Here is a 15,230-nt window from a genome sequence, read left to right as displayed (position 1 = left end):
CGGGCGTCTTATTTCGTCAACTGACTTTTGTAATGTGCTGACATTATCACGTAATTCCATAACTAAAGCCATCCATTCCGGTGTCGACTCCCTAGGGGGTGACATTACCATCATCGGCAATTGCTCTGCCTCCACACCAACATCGTCCTCATACATGTCAACACACACGTACCGACACACAGCAGCCACACAGGGAATGCTCTAATCGAAAACAGGACCCCCTAGCCCTTTGGGGAGACAGAGGGAGAGTTTGCCAGCACACACCAAAAGCGCTATAAATGTATATAAACAACCCTAGAAGGTGTTGTTTACTATATATGCGCTCTTAATATATAAATATCGCCAATTTATGCCCCCCTTCTCTTTGTTACCCTGTTTCTGTAGTGCAGTGCAGGGGAGAGACCTGGGAGCCTTCCTCACCAGCGGAGCTGAGCAGGAAAATGGCGCTGAGTGCTGAGGAGAATAAGCTCCGCCCCTTTTTCGGCGAGCTTTTCCCCGGTTTTTAAGAAACTGGCCTGGGTTAAAATACATACATATAGCCTTAATGGCTATATGTGATGTATTTATTTTGCCACTAAAGGTAATTATATTGCTGCCCAGGGCGCCCCCAGCAGCGCCCTGCACCCTCCGTGACTGAGTCAGTGAGCCGTGTGACAACAATGGCGCACAGCTGCCGTGCTGTGCGCTACCTTCAAGAAGACTGAGGAGTCTTCTGCCGCCTGCTTTCCGGACCTCCGTTCTGCCGTCTCTTCAGCGTCTGTAAGGGGGATCCTTCTACAAATTTGATACCCTGGCTGAGGAGGACATGGAGTTCTCTCATTCGGTGCTGCAGGGTCATCCGCACTCTCCCGCCCGTTTGGGAGCTTTGGTATAATCCCCATGGTCCTTACGGAGTCCCAGCATCCACTAGGACGTCAGAGAAAATAAGATTTTACTTACCGATAAATCTATTTCTCGTAGTCCGTAGTGGATGCTGGGCGCCCATCCCAAGTGCGGATTGTCTGCAATACTTGTACATAGTTATTGGCATATATAGGGGATATAGCGGCTCCGCAGGAGACAGGGCACAATAATAAAAGCTTTAGGATCAGGTGGTGTGCACTGGCTCCTCCCCCTATGACCCTCCTCCAAGCCTCAGTTAGGATACTGTGCCCGGACGAGCGTGCATAATAAGGAAGGATATTGAATCCCGGGTAAGACTCATACCAGCCACACCAATCACACCGTACAACCTGTGATCTGAACCCAGTTAACAGTATGATAACAACGAAGGAGCCTCTGAAAAGATGGCTCACAACAAGAATAACCCGATTTTTGTAACAATAACTATGTACAAGTATTGCAGACAATCCGCACTTGGGATGGGCGCCCAGCATCCACTACGGACTACGAGAAATAGATTTATCGGTAAGTAAAATCTTATTTTCTCTGACGTCCTAGTGGATGCTGGGGACTCCGTCAGGACCATGGGGATTATACCAAAGCTCCCAAACGGGCGGGAGAGTGCGGATGACCCTGCAGCACCGAATGAGAGAACTCCATGTCCTCCTCAGCCAGGGTATCAAATTTGTAGAATTTAGCAAACGTGTTTTCCCCTGACCAAGTAACTGCTCGGCAAAGTTGTAAAGCCGAGACCCCTCGGGCAGTCGCCCAAGATGAGCCCCCTTCCTTTTGGAATGGGCTTTTACCGATTTTGGCTGTGGCAGGCCTGCCACAGAATGTGTAAACTGAATTGTATTACAAATCCAGCGAGCAATCGTCTGCTTAGAAGCAGGAGCACCCATCTTGTTGGGTGCATACAGGCTAAACAGCGAGTCAGATTTTCTGACTCCAGCCTTCCTGGAAACATATTTTTCAGGGCCCTGACAACGTCAAGTAACTTGGAGTCCTCCAAGTCCCTAGTACCCGCAGGTACCACAATAGGTTGGTTCATGTGAAAAACAGAAAACACCTTAAGGAGAAATTGAGGACGAGTCCTCAATTCTGCCCTGTCAGAATGAAAAATTAAGTAAGGGCTTTATATATGATAAAGCCGCCAATTCTGACACACGCCTGGCTGAAGCCAGGGCTAATAGCATCGTCACCTTCCATGTGAGATATTTTAAGTCCACAGTGGTGAGTGGTTCAAACCAATGTGACTTTAGGAAACTCAAAACATTGAGATCCCAAGGTGCCACTGGGGCACAAAAGGAGGCTGTATATGCAGTACCCCTTTTACAAACATCTGAACGTCAGGCACTAAAGCCAGTTCTTTCTGGAAGAAATTCGACAGGGCCGAAATTTGAACCTTAATGGACCCTAATTTTAGGCCCATAGACAGTCCTGTTTACAGGAAATGTAGGAAACGACCCAGTTGGAATTCCTCTGTAGGGGCCTTCTTGGCCTCACACCACGCAACATATCTTCGCCAAATGCGGTGAAAATGTTTTGCGGTTACATCCTTCTTGTCTTCGACCAGGGTAGGGATGACTTCATCTGGAATGCCCTTTCAGGATCCGGCGTTCAACCGCCATGCCGTCAAACGCGGCCGCGGTAAGTCTTGGAACAGACAAGGCCCCTGCTGGAGCAGGTCCTTTCTTAAAGGTAGAGGCCACGGGTCTTCCGTGAACATCTCTTGAAGTTTCGGGTACCAAGTCCTTCTTGGCCAATCCGGAACCACGAGTATCATTCTTACTCATCTCCCTCTTATGATTCTCAGTACTTTTTGTATGAGAGGCATAGGAGGGAACACATACTCTGACTGGTACATCCACAGTGTTACCAGAGCGTCCACCGCTATTGCCTGAGGGTCCCTTGACCTGGCGCAATATCTAGTTTTTTGTTCAGGCGGGACGCCATCATGTCCACCTTTGGTTTTTCACAACGGTTTACAATCATGTGGAAGACTTCCCGATGAAGTCCCCACTCTCCCGGGTGGAGGTCATGCCTGCTGAGGAAGTCTGCTTCCCAGTTTTCCACTCCCGGAATGAACACTGCTGAGAGTGTTATCACATGATTTTTCGCCCAGCGAAGAATCCTTGCAGTTTCTGCCATTTCCCTCCTGCTTCTTGTGCCGCCCTGTCTGTTTACGTGGGCGACTGCCGTGATGTTGTCCCACTGGATCAATACCGGCTGACCTTGAAGCAGAGGTCTTGCTAAGCTTAGAGCATTGTAAATTGCCCTAAGCTCCAGTATATTTATGTGGAGAGAAGTCTCCAGACTCGATCACACTCTCTGGAAATTTTTTCCTTGTGTGACTGCTCCCCAGCCACTCAGGCTGGCATCCGTGGTCACCAGGACCCAGTCCTGAATGCCGAATCTGCGGCCCTTTCATAGATGAGCACTCTGCAGCCACCGCAGAAGAAACACCCTTGTCCTTGGAGACAGGGTTATCCGCTGATGCATCTGAAGATGCGATCCGGACCATTTTTCCAGCAGATCCCACGTAAAGGTTCTTGCGTGAAATCTACCGAATGGGATCGCTTTGTAAGAAACCACCATTTTTCACAGGATCCTTGTGCAATGATGCACTGATACTTTTCCTGGTTTTAGGAGGTTCCTGACTAGCTCGGATAACTCCCTGGCTTTCTTCTCCGGGAGAAAACATCCTTTTCTGGACTGTGTCCAGAATCATCCCTAGGAACAGTAGACGTGTCGTCGGAAAAAACTGCGATTTTGGAATATTTAGAATCCACTCGTGCTGTCGTAGAACTACTTAAGATAGTGCTACTCCGACCTCCAACTGTTCTCTGGACCTTGCCCTTATCAGGAAAGCGTCCATATTTCTTTTAAGAAGAATAATCATTTCGGCCATTACCTTGGTAAAGACCCGCGGTGCCGTGGACAATCCAAACGGCAGCGTCTGAACTGATAGTGACAGTTCTGTACCACGAACCTGAGGTACCCTTGGTGAGAAGTGCAAATTTGGACATGTAGGTAAGCGTCCCTGATATCCAGTGACACCATATCGTCCCCTTCTTCCTGGTTCGCTATCACTGCTCTGAGTGACTCCATCTTGATTTGAACGCTTGTATGTAAGTGTTCAAATATTTCAGATCTCACCTAGCCGTCTGGCTTCAGTACCACAATATAGTGTGGAATAATACCCCTTCCCTTGTTGTAGAAGGGGTACTTTGATTATCACCTGCTGGGAATACAGCCTGTGAATTGTTCCCAATACTGCCTCCCTGTCGGAGGGAGACGTTGGTAAAGCAGACTTCAGGAACTTGTGAGGGGGAGACGTCTCGAATTTCCAATGTACACCTGGGATACTACGTGTAGGATCCAGGAGTCCACTTGTGAGTGAGCCCACTGCGTGCTGAAACTCTTGAGATGACCCCCTACCGCACCTGAGTCCGCTTGTACGGCCCCAGCGTCATGCTGCGGACTTGGCAGAAGCTGTGGAGGGCTTCTGTTCCTGGGAATGGGCTGCCTGCTGCAGTCTTCTTCCCTTTCCTCTACCCCTGGGCAGATATGACTGGCCCTTTTGCCCGCCTGCCCTTATGGGGACGAAAGGACTGAGACTGAAAAGACTGTGTCCTTTTCTGCTGAGATGTGACTTGGGGTAACAAAAGGTGGATTTTTCAGCTGTTGCCATGGCCACCAGGTCCGATGGACCGCCCCTTTATACGGCAATACTTCCATGTGCCGTCTGGAATCTGCATCACCTGACCACTGTCGTCTGGCAGATATGGACATCACATTTACTCTTGATGCCAGAATGCAAATATCCCTCTGCGCATCTCGCATATATAGAAATGCATCCTTAAAATGCTCTATAGTCAATAAAATCTTGTCCCTGTCAAGGGTATCAATATTTTCAGTCAGGAAATCCGACCAAGCCCCCTCAGCGCTGCACATCCAGGCTGAGGCGATTGCTGGTCGTAGTATAACACCAGTATATGTGTATATACTTTTAGGATATTTTTCAGCTTCCTTTCAGCTGGCTCCTTGAGGGCTGCCGTATCTGGAGACGGTAACGCCACTTGTTTTTATAAGCGTGTGAGCGCCTTATTCACCCTAAGGTGTGTTTCCCAACTCGCCCTAACTTCTGGCGGGAAAGGGTATACCGCCAATAATTTTCTATCGGAGGAAACCCACGTATCATCACACACTTCATTTAATTTATCTGATTCAGGAAAAACTACAAGTAGTTTATTCACACCCTACATAATACCCTTATTTGTGGTACTTGTAGTATCAGAAATATGTAACACCTCCTTCATTGCCCTTAACATGAAACGTGTGGCCCTAAAGGAAAATACGTTTGTTTCTTCACCGTCGACACTGGAGTCAGTGTCCGTGTCTGTGTCTGTGTCGACCGACTGAGGTAAATGGGCGTTTTTACAAGCCCCTGACGGTGTCTGAGACGCCTGGACAGGTACTAATTTGTTTGCCGGCCGTCTCATGTCGTCAACCGACCTTGCAGCGTGTTGACATTATCACGTAATTCCTAAATAAGCCATCCATTCCAGTGTCGACTCCCTAGAGAGTGACATCACCAATACAGGCAATTTGCTCCGCCTCCTCACCAACATCGTCCTCCTACATGTCGACACACACGTACCGACACACAGCACACACACAGGGAATGCTCTGACAGAGGACAGGACCCCACTAGCCCTTTGGGGAGACAGAGGGAGAGTTTGCCAGCACACACCAAAAACGCTATAATTATACAGGGACAACCCCTTATACAAGTGTTTTCCCTTATAGCATTTTTATATATGTAATCATATCGCCAAATAAGTGCCCCCCCTCTCTGTTTTAACCCTGTTTCTGTAGTGCAGTGCAGGGGAGAGCCTGGGAGCCTTCCTCACAGCAGAGCTGAGCAGGAAAATGGCGCCGTGTGCTGAGGAGAATAGGCCCCGCCCCCTTTTCGGCGGGCTCTTCTCCCGGAGTTTGTGAGATCTGGCAGGGGTTAAATACATCCATATAGCCTCAAGGGCTATATGTGATGTATTTTAGCCATAAAAAGGTATTATACATTGCTGCCCAGGGCGCCCCCCCCAGCGCCCTGCACCCTCAGTGACAGTTGGTGACTGTTGGTGAAGTGTGCTGACAACAATGGCGCACAGCTGCAGTGCTGTGCGCTACCTTATGAAGACTGAAAGTCTTCTGCCGCCTGTTTCTGAACCTCTGGACCTCTTCAACTTCGGCATCTGCAAGGGGGGTCGGCGGCACGGCTCCGGGACGAACCCCAGGGTGAGACCTGTGTTCCGACTCCCTCTGGAGCTAATGGTGTCCAGTAGCCTAAGAAGCAAATCCATCCTGCACGCAGGTGAGTTTTCTTCTCTCCCCTAAGTCCCTCGTAGCAGTGAGCCTGTTGCCAGCAGGACTCACTGAAAATAAAAAACCTAACTTAAACTTTTATTCTAAGCAGCTCAGGAGAGCCACCTAGATTGCACCCTTCTCGTCGGGCACAAAAATCTAACTGAGGCTTGGAGGAGGGTCATAGGGGGAGGAGCCAGTGCACACCACCTGATCCTAAAGCTTTTATTATTGTGCCCTGTCTCCTGCGGAGCCGCTATATCCCCATGGTCCTGACGGAGTCCCCAGCATCCACTAGGACGTCAGAGAAATATAAATATCGCCAATTTATGCCCCCCTTCTCTTTGTTACCCTGTTTCTGTAGTGCAGTGCAGGGGAGAGACCTGGGAGCCTTCCTCACCAGCGGAGCTGAGCAGGAAAATGGCGCTGAGTGCTGAGGAGAATAAGCTCCGCCCCTTTTTCGGCGAGCTTTTCCCCGGTTTTTAAGAAACTGGCCTGGGTTAAAATACATACATATAGCCTTAATGGCTATATGTGATGTATTTATTTTGCCACTAAAGGTAATTATATTGCTGCCCAGGGCGCCCCCAGCAGCGCCCTGCACCCTCCGTGACTGAGTCAGTGAGCCGTGTGACAACAATGGCGCACAGCTGCCGTGCTGTGCGCTACCTTCAAGAAGACTGAGGAGTCTTCTGCCGCCTGCTTTCCGGACCTCCGTTCTGCCGTCTCTTCAGCGTCTGTAAGGGGGATCGGCGGCGCGGCTCCGGGACGAACCCCAGGCTGACCTGTGTTCCGACTCCCTCTGGAGCTAAGTGTCCAGTAGCCTAAGACTCCAATCCATCCTGCACGCAGGTGAGTTGGAAATCTCTCCCCTAAGTCCCTCGATGCAGTGATCCTGTTGCCAGCAGGAATCACTGAGATTGAAACCTAAAAAAAAACTTTTCTAAACAGCTCTTTAGGAGAGCCACCTAGATTGCACCCTCTCGGACGGGCACACAAAAACCTAACTGAGGCTTGGAGGAGGGTCATAGGGGGAGGAGCCAGTACGCACCATGTGACCTAAAAGCTTTTTTAGATGTGCCCTGTCTCCTGCGGAGCCCGCTAATCCCCATGGTCCTGACGGAGTCCCAGCATCCACTAGGACGTTAGAGAAAAGGATTTAGCGGTAGGTATCAAAATCCTGTTGTTTTTTTCTTGCATTCATGATGTGTGCAGCGTTCAATATCTAAATGTTTGTGTGCACTGTGAGCTTGTCTTTGTAGGAATCAGCTGTCCTTAATATTCGTTTCCACTGTTTCAATACACTTGAGCATATTACCTTATGGGCACGTGATTGGCATTAGTGTTTGTAAGCTTTTATATTAAGTTGGTTAAACTTGCTAATGCCAGTTTCAATAACAAAGTACACAATACTAGTTTGCTATTATAAGCCGCTTCACACTAGCAAAAACTTGTGTTGTATATGTAAGAAAAAATAAGAATTTACTTACCGATAATTCTATTTCTCGTAGTCCGTAGTGGATGCTGGGGACTCCGTCAGGACCATGGGGATTAGCGGCTCCGCAGGAGACAGGGCACAAAAGTAAAAGCTTTAGGATCATGTGGTGTGCACTGGCTCCTCCCCCTATGACCCTCCTCCAAGCCTCAGTTAGGATACTGTGCCCGGACGAGCGTACACAATAAGGAAGGATTTTGAATCCCGGGTAAGACTCATACCAGCCACACCAATCACACTGTACAACCTGTGATCTGAACCCAGTTAACAGCATGATAACAGCGGAGCCTCTGAAAAGATGGCTCACAACAATAATAACCCGATTTTTGTAACAATAACTATGTACAAGTATTGCAGACAATCCGCACTTGGGATGGGCGCCCAGCATCCACTACGGACTACGAGAAATAGAATTATCGGTAAGTAAATTCTTATTTTCTCTGACGTCCTAAGTGGATGCTGGGGACTCCGTCAGGACCATGGGGATTATACCAAAGCTCCCAAACGGGCGGGAGAGTGCGGATGACTCTGCAGCACCGAATGAGAGAACTCCAGGTCCTCCTCAGCCAGGGTGTGCCCCTGACCAAGTAGCAGCTCGGCAAAGTTGTAAAGCCGAGACCCCTCGGGCAGCCGCCCAAGATGAGCCCACCTTCCTTGTGGAATGGGCATTTACATATTTTGGCTGTGGCAGGCCTGCCACAGAATGTGCAAGCTGAATTGTACTACACATCCAACTAGCAATTGTCTGCTTAGAAGCAAGAGCACCCAGTTTTTTGGGTGCCTACAGGATAACAGCAAGTCAGTTTTCCTGACTCCAGCCGTCCTGGAAACCTATATTTTCAGGGCCCTGACAACATCTAGCAACTTGGAGTCCTCCAAGTCCCTAGTAGCCGCAGGTACCACAATAAGCTGGTGCAGGTGAAACGCTGACACCACCTTAGGGAGAAACTGGGGACGAGTCCGCAGCTCTGCCCTGTCCGAATGGACAATCAGATATGGGCTTTGTGAGACAAAGCCGCCAATTCTGACACTCGCCTGGCCGAGGCCAGGGCCAACAGCATGGTCACTTTCCATGTGAGATATTTCAAATCCACAGATTTGAGCGGTTTAAACCAATGTGATTTGAGGAATCCCAGAACTACGTTGAGATCCCACAGTGCCACTGGAGGCACAAAAGGGGGTTGTATATGCAGTACTCCCTTGACAAACTTCTGGACTTCAGGAACTGAAGCCAATTTTTTCTGGAAGAAAATTGACAGGGCCGAAATTTGAACCTTAATGGACCCCAATTTGAGGCCCATAGACACTCCTGTTTGCAGGAAATGCAGGAATCGACCGAGTTGAAATTTCTTCGTGGGCCGTCCTGGCCTCACACCACGCAACATATTTTCGCCACATGTGGTGATAATGTTGTGCGGTCACCTCCTTCCTGGCTTTGACCAGGGTAGGAATGACCTCTTCCGGAATGCCTTTTTCCCTTAGGATCCGGCGTTCCACCGCCATGCCGTCAAACGCAGCCGCGGTAAGTCTTGGAACAGACATGGTACTTGCTGAAGCAAGTCCCTTCTTAGCGGCAGAGGCCATGAGTCCTCTGTGAGCATTTCTTGAAGTTCCGGGTACCAAGTCCTTCTTGGCCAATCCGGAGCCACGAGTATAGTTCTTACTCCTCTATGTCTTATAATTCTCAGTACCTTGGGTATGAGAAGCAGAGGAGGGAACACATACACCGACTGGTACACCCACGGTGTTACCAGAACGTCCACAGCTATTGCCTGAGGGTCTCTTGACCTGGCGCAATACCTGTCCAGTTTTTTGTTCAGGCGGGACGCCATCATGTCCACCTTTGGTCTTTCCCAACGGTTCACAATCATGTGGAAGACTTCCCGATGAAGTCCCCACTCTCCCGGGTGGAGGTCGTGCCTGCTGAGGAAGTCTGCTTCCCAGTTGTCCACTCCCGGAATGAACACTGCTGACAGTGTTATCACATGATTTTCCGCCCAGCGAAGAATCCTTGCAGTTTCTGCCATTGCCCTCCTGCTTCTTGTGCCGCCCTGTCTGTTTACGTGGGCGACTGCCGTGATGTTGTCCCACTGGATCAATACCGGCTGACCTTGAAGCAGAGGTCTTGCTAAGCTTAGAGCATTGTAAATTGCCCTTAGCTCCAGTATATTTATGTGGAGAGAAGTCTCCAGACTATATCACACTCCCTGGAAATTTTTTCCCTGTGTGACTGCTCCCCAGCCTCTCAGGCTGGCATCCGTGGTCACCAGGACCCAGTCCTGAATGCCGAATCTGCGGCCCTTTAATAGATGAGCACTCCGCAGCCACCGCAGAAGAAACACCCTTGTCCTTGGAGACAGGGTTATCCGCTGATGCATCTGAAGATGCGATCCGGACCATTTTTCCAGCAGATCCCACTGAAAAGTTCTTGCGTGAAATCTGCCGAATGGAATCGCTTCGTAAGAAGCCACCATTTTTCCCAGGACCCTTGTGCAATGATGCACTGACACTTTTCCTGGTTTTAGGAGGTTCCTGACTAGCTCGGATAACTCCCTGGCTTTCTTCTCCGGGAGAAACACCCTTTTCTGGACTGTGTCCAGAATCATCCCTAGGAACAGCAGACGTGTCGTCGGAAACAGCTGCGATTTTGTAATATTTAGAATCCACCCGTGCTGTCGTAGAACTACTTGAGATAGTGCTACTCCGACCTCCAACTGTTCTCTGGACCTTGCCCTTATCAGGAGATCGTCCATTTTCTTTGAAGAAGAATCATCATTTCGGCCATTACCTTGGTAAAGACCCGGGGTGCCGTGGACAATCCAAACGGCAGCGTCTGAAACTGATAGGGACAGTTCTGTACCACGAACCTGAGGTACCCTTGGTGAGAAGGGCAAATTGGGACATGGAGGTAAGCATCCCTGATGTCCAGGGACACCATATAGTCCCCTTCTTCCTGGTTCGCTATCACTGCTCTGAGTGACTCCATCTTGATTTGAACCTTTGTATGTAAGTGTTCAAATATTTCAGATTTAGAATAGGTCTCACCGAGCCGTCTGGCTTCAGTACCACAATATAGTGTGGAATAATACCCCTTTCCTTGTTGTAGGAGGGGTACTTTGATTATCACCTGCTGGGAATACAGCTTGTGAATTGTTTCCAATTCACCGAGCCGTCTGGCTTCAGTACCACAATATAGTGTGGAATAATACCCCTTTCCTTGTTGTAGGAGGGGTACTTTGATTATCACCTGCTGGGAATACAGCTTGTGAATTGTTTCCAATACTGCCTCCCTGTCGGAGGGAGACGTTGGTAAAGCAGACTTCAGGAACCTGCGAGGGGGAGACGTCTCGAATTTCCAATCTGTACCCCTGGGATACTACTTGTAGGCTCCAGGGGTCCACTTGCGAGTGAGCCCACTGCGTGCTGAAACTCTTGAGACGACCCCCCACCGCACCTGAGTCCGCTTGTACGGCCCCAGCGTCATGCTGAGGACTTGGTAGAAGCGGTGGAGGGCTTCTGTTCCTGGGAATGGGCTGCCTGCTGCAGTCTTCTTCCCTTTCCTCTATCCCTGGGCAGATATGACTGGCCTTTTGCCCGCTTGCCCTTATGGGGACGAAAGGACTGAGGCTGAAAAAACTGTGTCTTTTTCTGCTGAGATGTGACTTGGGGTAAAAAAGGTGGATTTTCCAGCTGTTGCCGTGGCCACCAGGTCCGATGGACCGACCCCAAATAACTCCTCCCCTTTATACGGCAATACTTCCATGTGCCGTTTGGAATCTGCATCACCTGACCACTGTCGTGTCCATAAACATCTTCTGGCAGATATGGACATCGCACTTACTCTTGATGCCAGAGTGCAAATATCCCTCTGTGCATCTCGCATATATAGAAATGCATCCTTTAAATGCTCTATAGTCAATAAAATACTGTCCCTGTCAAGGGTATCAATATTTTCAGTCAGGGAATCCGACCAAGCCACCCCAGCGCTGCACATCCAGGCTGAGGCGATCGCTGGTCGCAGTATAACACCAGTATGTGTGTATATACTTTTTAGGATATTTTCCAGCCTTCTATCAGCTGGCTCCTTGAGGGCGGCCGTATCTGGAGACGGTAACGCCACTTGTGATAAGCGTGTGAGCGCCTTATCCACCCTAAGGGGTGTTTCCCAACGCGCCCTAACTTCTGGCGGGAAAAGGTATACCGCCAAAAATTTTCTATCGTTTAATTTATCTGATTCAGGAAAAACTACAGGTAGTTTTTTCACACCCCACATAATACCCTTTTTTGTGGTACTTGTAGTATCAGAAATATGTAACACCTCCTTCATTGCCCTTAACATGTAACGTGTGGCCCTAAAGGAAAATACGTTTGTTTCTTCACCGTCGACACTGGAGTCAGTGTCCGTGTCTATGTCTGTGTCGACCGACTGAGGTAAATGGGCGTTTTAAAGCCCCTGACGGTGTTTGAGACGCCTGGACAGGCACTAATTTGTTAGCCGGCCGTCTCATGTCGTCAACCGACCTTGCAGCGTGTTGACATTATCACGTAATTCCCTAAATAAGCCATCCATTCCGGTGTCGACTCCCTAGAGAGTGACATCACCATTACAGGCAATTGCTCCGCCTCCTCACCAACATCGTCCTCATACATGTCGACACACACGTACCGACACACAGCACACACACAGGGAATGCTCTGATAGAGGACAGGACCCCACTAGCCCTTTGGGGAGACAGAGGGAGAGTTTGCCAGCACACACCAAAACGCTATAATTATACAGGGACAACCTTTATATAAGTGTTTTCCCTTATAGCATCTTAATATATAATCATATCGCCAAATAAGTGCCCCCCCTCTCTGTTTTAACGCTGTTTCTGTAGTGCAGTGCAGGGGAGAGCCTGGGAGCCTTCCCACCAGCAGTTCTGTGAGGGAAAATGGCGCTCTGTGCTGAGGAGAATAGGCCCCGCCCCCTTTTCGGCGGGCTTCTTCTCCCGTTTTTCTGACAACCTGGCAGGGGTTAAATACATCCATATAGCCCCAGAGGCTATATGTGATGTATTTTTAGCCATATAGGTACTTTCATTGCTGCCCAGGGCGCCCCCCCCAGCGCCCTGCACCCTCAGTGACCGTTGGTGTGAAGTGTGCTGAGAGCAATGGCGCACAGCTGCAGTGCTGTGCGCTACCTCATGAAGACTGAGAAGTCTTCAGCCGCCGATTTCTGGACCTCTTCTCTCTTCAGCATCTGCAAGGGGGTCGGCGGCGCGGCTCCGGTGACCCATCCAGGCTGTACCTGTGATCGTCCCTCTGGAGCTAGTGTCCAGTAGCCTAAGAAGCCAATCCATCCTGCACGCAGGTGAGTTCACTTCTTCTCCCCTAAGTCCCTCGTTGCAGTGAGCCTGTTGCCAGCAGGACTCACTGAAAATAAAAAACCTAATAAAACTTTTACTCTAAGCAGCTCTTTAGGAGAGCCACCTAGATTGCACCCTGCTCGGCCGGGCACAAAAACCTAACTGAGGCTTGGAGGAGGGTCATAGGGGGAGGAGCCAGTGCACACCACATGATCCTAAAGCTTTTACTTTTGTGCCCTGTCTCCTGCGGAGCCGCTAATCCCCATGGTCCTGACGGAGTCCCCAGCATCCACTTAGGACGTCAGAGAAATATTGTTAGTAACAACTGCTGGTTAATAAGTACCTGTCAGGTTTAAGATAAAGTGCATAGTTCCTGGTTCGTCTAAAGGTGCATACACACTTGCTGAGAAAATGAACGACGTCGCTCATTTAAACTCTTCCTGAGCAATGTTTTTCGCTTTCTTGGCAAGTATTTCATCGCAGTGCACGGCCCCGCATGTCATTAACTACCCTCGCTGACGGCCGTGCATGCAGCTCAATTTGGACTGTTGTCCAAGAGCTGCCTGCAAGGCCCGGCCACTGCGTGACGTCACTGAGCGATACGGTCGTTATATTGCTCAGTGTGTATGCCCAGCCGCCGACCGCCACGGACAAGGGAGGGGAAACACTAGGCGACGTCGCTCATAGAGTCTCAATAGCATATTACACAACCAAATGCTTTAGGAGTATTTTTGGACATACACACACCGCAATTTAATACAAATGTTACTAACTACTAAATGCTGGTTATGTGCCTAGTTTTGATACCAAAGACTCTGCAGACTACATAATGTGACTGTGGTTGCCATGGTAGACTCATAGCACTGTGTAAAGTCTACAGAATTACTGATCAGTAATATTAGTCTACAACACAGTTTCCCAAAGTCCTCACATGTGTACAAAGCAGTAGCAAATTTGAATGTTGCTGTTCTATTTTATAAGACATAATAAAACTAAATATACACACTGGCACTAAGCCATGGAACCCTTGAGAGACCTTCAAGGTTTTTGGATATGGAGAACATGCCCCACTACCATGTCATACAACAAATAAACAAATCCCTCCCCGCCCCCCAATCCATATTCCATAGGACATTTATCATACCACACAGCATCCTCCATCCTCTATTACATGTAAGTTGTATGACATCACACTACAGCACAGCTCAGCCTCTCAGACAGACATCACATACTGTAATATAAACTTTAGTTCTTCCAGAATGACCCATAGTAGCCATGTCTTCCAGAGGGATGGGAGATCACTGCGCACAGTCCTGGACTTGTGCGGAAGAAGACATACTGTACTGTACACTCATTACTAGGACATACAATACACTCATCAGATCAGACGCCTCATGTCTCTATGACAACACAGTAGCTGCATCCGTCACTCCCATCACACACAGCACATATGCACACAGTACACAGACACACACACACTATACATACATACATACATACATACATACATACATACATACATACATACATACACACCATGCACCCACAGATACACAGCGCAGGCCAGGTGCAGGCAGGATGTGAGCGGCGCAGTGAGTGTGCTGCTGTCTGCACAGCGTTCTCCTCCTCCTCCCCCCACCCTGACAACTGCAGCAGCCGCCGGCGACCACATCGCCTTCCCCAGGCCTCATCACCTGATCTGTGCGCCTCTCCCACGGCCGCCGCTCCTTCCCCGCACTGCAGGCAGCGCGCACACCGCAGCAGCAGCTGAATGGCACCGCGGGGAATAGCTACCGGTCGCCGCTGTTGGGATCCGATGACAGGGACGGGGCGTGACCGGGCTCAGCACACCTACCGGGCATGGGGCGTGACCTCGCCTCCCATTCAGTGAGCCAGAGCTGAGAGCACACCTGGGCGGAGCTACATTATGTGGGCGTGGAAAGCTTGAGTACTGGGCGGGGTTACAGTATCCACTTGCCTATTACACAAGCGTGAAGGGGGGCGGGGCCCGGGGGGAGAACAACAAAAACAGGACACTCACGAGAGACGGCTGAATTTATTATAACTGCTGCACGCTATAGAGGCTGTACAAGGCTCACACTGACATGAATATTACAGTCTGTTTACAATATGTATTG

The 15,230-nt window shown here is 49.5% G+C and overlaps 1 protein-coding gene across 3 annotated transcripts in view; it reads right to left on the bottom strand.

Annotated features, from left to right (window-relative positions):
- Positions 1-15,024, bottom strand: part of AGTPBP1 (ATP/GTP binding carboxypeptidase 1) — a 455,468-nt gene extending 440,444 nt beyond the window's left edge. Inside the window, exon 1 of one of the 3 annotated variants that reach the window (XM_063913782.1) lies at positions 14,948-15,024. The gene's annotated coding sequence lies outside the window, so the exon portion shown is untranslated. The other 2 variants (XM_063913781.1, XM_063913783.1) reach the window with 2 other exon arrangements.
- Between the last annotated feature and the right edge of the window lie 206 nt (positions 15,025-15,230).

This window comes from Pseudophryne corroboree, chromosome 1 (genome assembly GCF_028390025.1).
Source record: "Pseudophryne corroboree isolate aPseCor3 chromosome 1, aPseCor3.hap2, whole genome shotgun sequence".
NCBI lineage: Eukaryota > Metazoa > Chordata > Amphibia > Anura > Myobatrachidae > Pseudophryne > Pseudophryne corroboree.
This window is presented reverse-complemented; position numbering and strand designations above follow the sequence as displayed.